General features: G+C 36.3%; 1 pseudogene; it reads left to right on the top strand.

The window, feature by feature from the left end:
* Window positions 1-1718: 1718 nt before the first annotated feature.
* LOC114683704 lies at window positions 1719-2715 on the top strand (annotated as a pseudogene).
* Window positions 2716-6000: the final 3285 nt, after the last annotated feature.

Genomic DNA, 6000 nt, shown 5'->3' with positions numbered 1-6000 from the left:
AACATATGCATGTGGCCATTGTTAGAAATAATGCTGTTGTTAATACTCTCATGATCTTGTTGACGTACAGTGTACAGAATACCTTTATAAAACTATTGATGTGGCAGGTTGTGGTGGCACATCTTGTAATCCTAGCACTTGGAGGTGGAGGAGTGATGATCAGGAGATTAAGGTCATCCTAGTGTAAATGGTTACTTTGAAGCCAACTTGAGCTACATCAAGCTTTCTCAACATCCCCTTTATGATAAAGAGCCATGTGTTTGTCTTCTGTGGACCTGAAACCTTGATGTCTGACAGTTCTTCTCATGGTACGTGAGTCTTACACATAAAGCTGTTTTCATACTATTTGACAACAGAAAGTGAACAATTTTTCTATCTACATAATATTTTATTTTGTCTGTTTTATATTCATTAATATTTGCTTTATAGATGAGATTTTCTTACTGTATACAATGAAATGTATCAATATATCAACAGCAAAGACCTCCTCTCTACTTTACTTTTGTCATTGTTGCTGAACCCACTAAATCAATTAATGCTGCTCCTATGGATATAGTGCCTTTCAGTGGAACATTGGAAACCTACTAGTGGCCCTATCCTCAATAGAGTGATTTTCCCTCCTCAGGAACAATGCATTGTCAACTGTAATCAACTTCAGAGGATAGACTTACTTACATGTAAAATTTGTTTGTTGCCTCTACATGGTAGTCATGAATATCAATCATCATTTTGCTTTTCCATATAGACACACTATTCTTTTACTCACTTTTGCTATATGCATATATATGTACATATATGAAGTTACACATGTATATGTACACATATTTACATATATGTATTTTAAAAATCACAGAAAAACATTTTATGAATACATTTCTGTTGTACATATAGAAAAGAGAAATCTATAACATTTTAAAGCTGCATCTACCTAGGAAAAATGAATTCAAGAGGTAGAATATTTACATATATTTTTTATTAAAGAGTTTTCTATTGAAAGAGTTTTCACTGGAAGAATTAATGGCATGTAAATGTGAACCTTATTTAGACATTTTCAGCTTGAACCTCCTCTTGATCTTTGGTGATATGAAGATAATTTTTTTAGTCAACACGTTTTATAGAAAATTCATATGAATTTCAAGCCATATGTCTTACTGTATCAAATTTTTATTATATACATAGTTGGTAGGTAATTAAGTCTCAAGACCAGACATTATATTCAACATGAAGTTTCTCTTTTCCACCAATGTGATTTTCACCAATTTTCATTTGTAGGTCATTGATCCATTGGCTTCTATTCCTTGATCATCTACCCGATTGTCTTATCAAGATTCCTCATGCATAAACAAAGAAAACAATCGATACTTGAATGATTATATAGAGAAGTAGACTTCAGAAAAACAGTTATTACTCCAAAGTTCTCACTGAGATAATGTATCTCAATCATCATCCCCTTCAGTCTATTAAGTAGTCATGTGTGCTGGGACCTATGTCTCCTAAGTCACCAAGTTAATAATAGTTTTGTTCATTGGATCTTAATATCTTTATTAACATTTGCACAAAAAACAGTTATACTATATCTTGTCACATACTTTTGACAAGTAAGTTGAGGTACTGAGCATTTTTGCATTATTTTATTTGTTGTTGGTAATATACATGAAGAAATTCTCATATTTGCAGGTTTATGTGAACTCATTTATTTTGTCTTTTTCTCAAGAATCATGCTAAACCAGAGCTTTGTTACTGAGTTCATACTTCTGGTACTTTCACAGAACCCAAAAGTTGAGAAAATATTGTTTGTTTTCTTTTTGTTGGTCTACATTTCTACTATTGTGGGCAACATGATAATTATGGTAACAATTGTGTGCAGTCCCACACTCTTTGGTATCCCCATGTACTACTTTTTGTTTGTTTGTTTTTTTGAGACAGGGTTTCTCTGCATAGCTTTGGTCACATGTATTACTTTTTGATTTTTCTATCTTTCTTGGATGCATGCATGTCTTCTGTAATCACACCCAAGATGATTATAGACTTCTTCTTTGAGAGGAAGATCATCTCCCTTGAATGGTGCATGACACAGCTATTTGCTGTCCACTTCTTCTCTGGGGCAGAAGTGATTGTTCTGTCAGCCATGGCCTATGACTGCTATGTGGCCATTTGCAAGCCCCTTCACTATTCTTCCATCATGAACAGGAGGGGGTGTGGCATTTTGGTGGGAGTAGCCTGGGCAGGAAGCTTCTTGCATTCTATCATACAAATTATCTTCACATTGCAGCTGCCTTTCTGTGGATCCAATTTTATTGATCATTTCATATACGACTTGTTCCCGTTACTAAAGCTTGCCTGCACTGACACACATATTTTTGTCATTTTAGTGTTTGCCAACAATGGGGCTTTTGTGTCATTATTTTTTCTTTATTGGTTGTTTCTTATGTTGTCATCTTGTTCTCTCTGAGATTTCACAGCTCTGAAGGGCGACATAAAGCTCTCTCCACCTGTGGATCCCACATTACTGTTGTGCTTTTGTTCTTTGTCCCATGCATATTAATATATGCACAAAATAGTTCTGCATTATCTTTGGAGAAAAATATTTTTGTATTTTTTGATGTCTTGGCACCATTGATGAATCCCATAGTTTACACTTTCAGGAATAAAGAAATGAAGAATGCCAGTGGGAAAATGTGGAGGAGATTGTTTAATTTTCCTGGTAAACATTAAGTCATTTAATTTATAGGGATAGGAATATGGCTTAATTTGTTCCAGAACTTGGTGTGTGTTCATGAGGACCTGAGTTGGGATCTTGATGTGCCTTTCCATCTTGATGTGAATTTCTGATTCCAGTAAAACTAAATCTTGGACAACACTTTTAATGGCAACACTAACTTAAGAGTCTGTAGTGATATTTTAATTGTGCTGAAATCTGATTTTATTTGTATGTTAATAAATAAAGTTTGCCTGGGGAACAGAGGTCACATAGTGAGGTAGCAAGCCATAAGCACAATTCCGGGCGGTGGTAGCACACACCCTTAATCTGATCACATGGCACACAGAGTCTATATGTGGTCAAGGACACAGCCAAGAGTGGTAACATGAGTTTTTAATCCCAGTACCAAACATAGAGACCTGGAGGTCTGTATAGACAGGCAGTTATGAGGAAGTCATGTGTCTGGGCTTGGAGCCATTGAGAAGGCAGAACAAAAAGGCAATCAAAACACAAGTCAGACAGGAAGAAGCTCTCTCTGGGGAAGACTGCAGGTAGTCTGGCTCTTCCCTAGTTGCTCTGATCTCTTTGGCTATTACCTCTGTATGTGGCTCTGTGTTTTTTATTTAATAAGACTGTTTAAAAAATCATCTATAAGAGTCGATGCTTCTAGATTACTTAAGACACTTTATCCCACACCATCAGCTAGGCCCACTCTTTCCACCCCATAAACCCGATTCTCTAGGAACTTGTTCTCTTGAGTATCAGATTGGCACTGCTATCTCCATTTATATTCTATACTGTTTATTCTGTGAACCACTGAGAAAGCATAGCTCTTCCTCATCCCATAGGCTTCGTGGCTTTTCCTGGATCTCCTCATAGTGATTCAATATTATTAAACTCCTTTCAGAACTCCCATAAGCAGCCTATTTCTAAGTCATCTAACTCCCTAGCACTTCCAGGTAGGCCTGAGACTACAGAATCCAATTTCCCATGCATGCTTGAGCATATAGAGTCAGGTGTACAGAAATTATTAGTGTCTGATGATTCACATTAATTAACGAATGTCAGCAGATATAGAGTATAATTCATGTAAAATTTTTCTTCTGTGTTAGAACACAAATGTAAAATTTACATAGAAAGAATATATCTTTTGTATTTTGAATTTGTGTATATTTAAATTGTGCTTCTTCTGGGTAACATTATCCTAAAATTTCAAGAATCATTTAAAATTTTCATGTCCTGTCATGTTTGAATTAATACAGAATGGGTATGAATCAATGTTGAAGAATATAATATACCAAACTGTTTACTATTTTCCCTTTCTGGATGGGTCTAATGTGCAAATTCATGTTTTTTTTTTTCTTTATCAAGAATGGACTCAATGCTCAGTCCTCTTATATTAAACATGCTTTCAAATCATCTTACAGATATTATGAAAGGAATGAATATCCTCTGATGTCTAGAATCTACATTTTTAGAAATTTTTAACTGTGATAAAAACTAGAATTAGAGTCTCATACCTTAAATCCACTACTTTTTTTTTGGCAAACATTGCTGCAAGTTCAAGGCAAGCCTGGTCTAAAGAAAGAGGCAGTTCTCAGAAATAACATATGAATTCTCAAGATGAATTTTCTGAAAGAGCAGAAAATTTAAATCAGTCAACTAAAATCAGGAACAACTCATAGGTGTCCACTCTCAGTCCTATTCAATACAGTGCTTCATATCTTAGCTAATGCAATAAGACAAGGCTAAGAAATAAAATGGATACAGTGACAGATAGTTTTGATACTCATCTTTACATAATCTTCAGTCACTTAGGAGACAAGCTTGCAGGCACATATGTGAGGGATTTTCTCGATTAGGCTAGCCTCTAGAAACACCATTGAGGGTTCCTCTTGAATAATTTATCAATGTGGGAAGACCCACCTGACAAATGGAAGCTCTTCTCTTAGCTTGTGTCATGAATGTTACAAACAAAAAAAACCTAGCAAAGAAAAGATACTCCTTGGTCTGTGTGTTGATATTTTATTTGTGCACTCCATCTGGATCTCTGTGTGTTCAAGGTTACACCAGGGACAGAGCCAGGCATGGTAGCCCATACCTTTAATCCCAGGACTAATCATGGAGGTCTGGAGGTTTGGAGGTCTTAACAGACAGACAGGAAGTGATAGAGCCCTCTTTCTCTGGGCAGAAAGAGGAAGTGATATAGCTGGGCAGAGAGAGGAAGTAAGAAGGCAGGGACAGAAAGGCACATAGATGTGGGTATACAGGAAGCAGGTCTCTCTTTGGCCGAGGCTTTCCTAGTGGTAAGAATGTGGCTGGCTTCTTTCTGCTTCCCCGATCTCTCAGTTTTTACCCCAATGCATTCAAGACTACTTCCTAATTTCTCTTCTATCAGGTTCAGAGTAGCTGGATTTATGTTGAGGTCGTTGGTCCACTTGGAATTAAGTTTTGTGCATGGTGACAGATATGGATCTATTTGCAGCCCTCTACACAGATAAACTATTTAAATAGACCAACAGCCCCTAAGGAAACAGAAACAATAATTAAAGTTCCCCCAACCAAAAATGCCTAGGGCCGGATGGTTTCAGTGCATAATTCTACCAGAATTTCTAAGTAGAGCTAATACCAATATTCCTCAAATTGTTTACCACAATAGAAACAGAAAGAACTTTGCCAAACTCTTTTTTATGAGGTCACAGTCACCCTGATACCCAAACCACACAAAGATGTAAATAAGAAAGAGAATCACAGACCAATCTCCCTCATGAACATTGATGCAAAAAAATCAATAAAATACTGGCAAACTAAATCCAAGAACACATAAAATCCATCTACCATGATCAAGTAGGCTTCATCCCAGAGATTCAGGGATGGTTCAAGATAGGAAAATCTGTCAATGTAATTCATCATATAAACAAACTGAAAGAAAACAGAGCATGATCATCTCATGAGATGCTGAAAGCACTTTGACAATGTCCAACACCCCTTCATGATAAAGGTCTTGAACAGATCAGGAATACAAGGAACACCTAAATATAATAAGGGTTATATACAGCAAGCCAATAGCCAACATCAAACTAAATGGAGAGGAACTCAAAATGATTCCACTAGGACCAGGAACAGGACAAGACTGTCCATTCACTCCATAGGTATTCAGTATAGTACTCAAAGTTCTAGCAAGAGCAATAAGATAACAAACGGTGATCAAAGGGATACAAATTGGAAAGGAAGAAATCAAACTTTCACTATTTGCAGATGAGATGATAGCATACATAAGTGACCCTAAAAACTCTGCC

The sequence above is a fragment of the Peromyscus leucopus genome, chromosome 4 (genome assembly GCF_004664715.2).
Source record: "Peromyscus leucopus breed LL Stock chromosome 4, UCI_PerLeu_2.1, whole genome shotgun sequence".
Taxonomy (NCBI): Eukaryota; Metazoa; Chordata; class Mammalia; order Rodentia; family Cricetidae; genus Peromyscus; species Peromyscus leucopus.
Note: the sequence above shows the minus strand (reverse complement) of the source record. Positions and strands in the feature narration are given on the sequence as shown.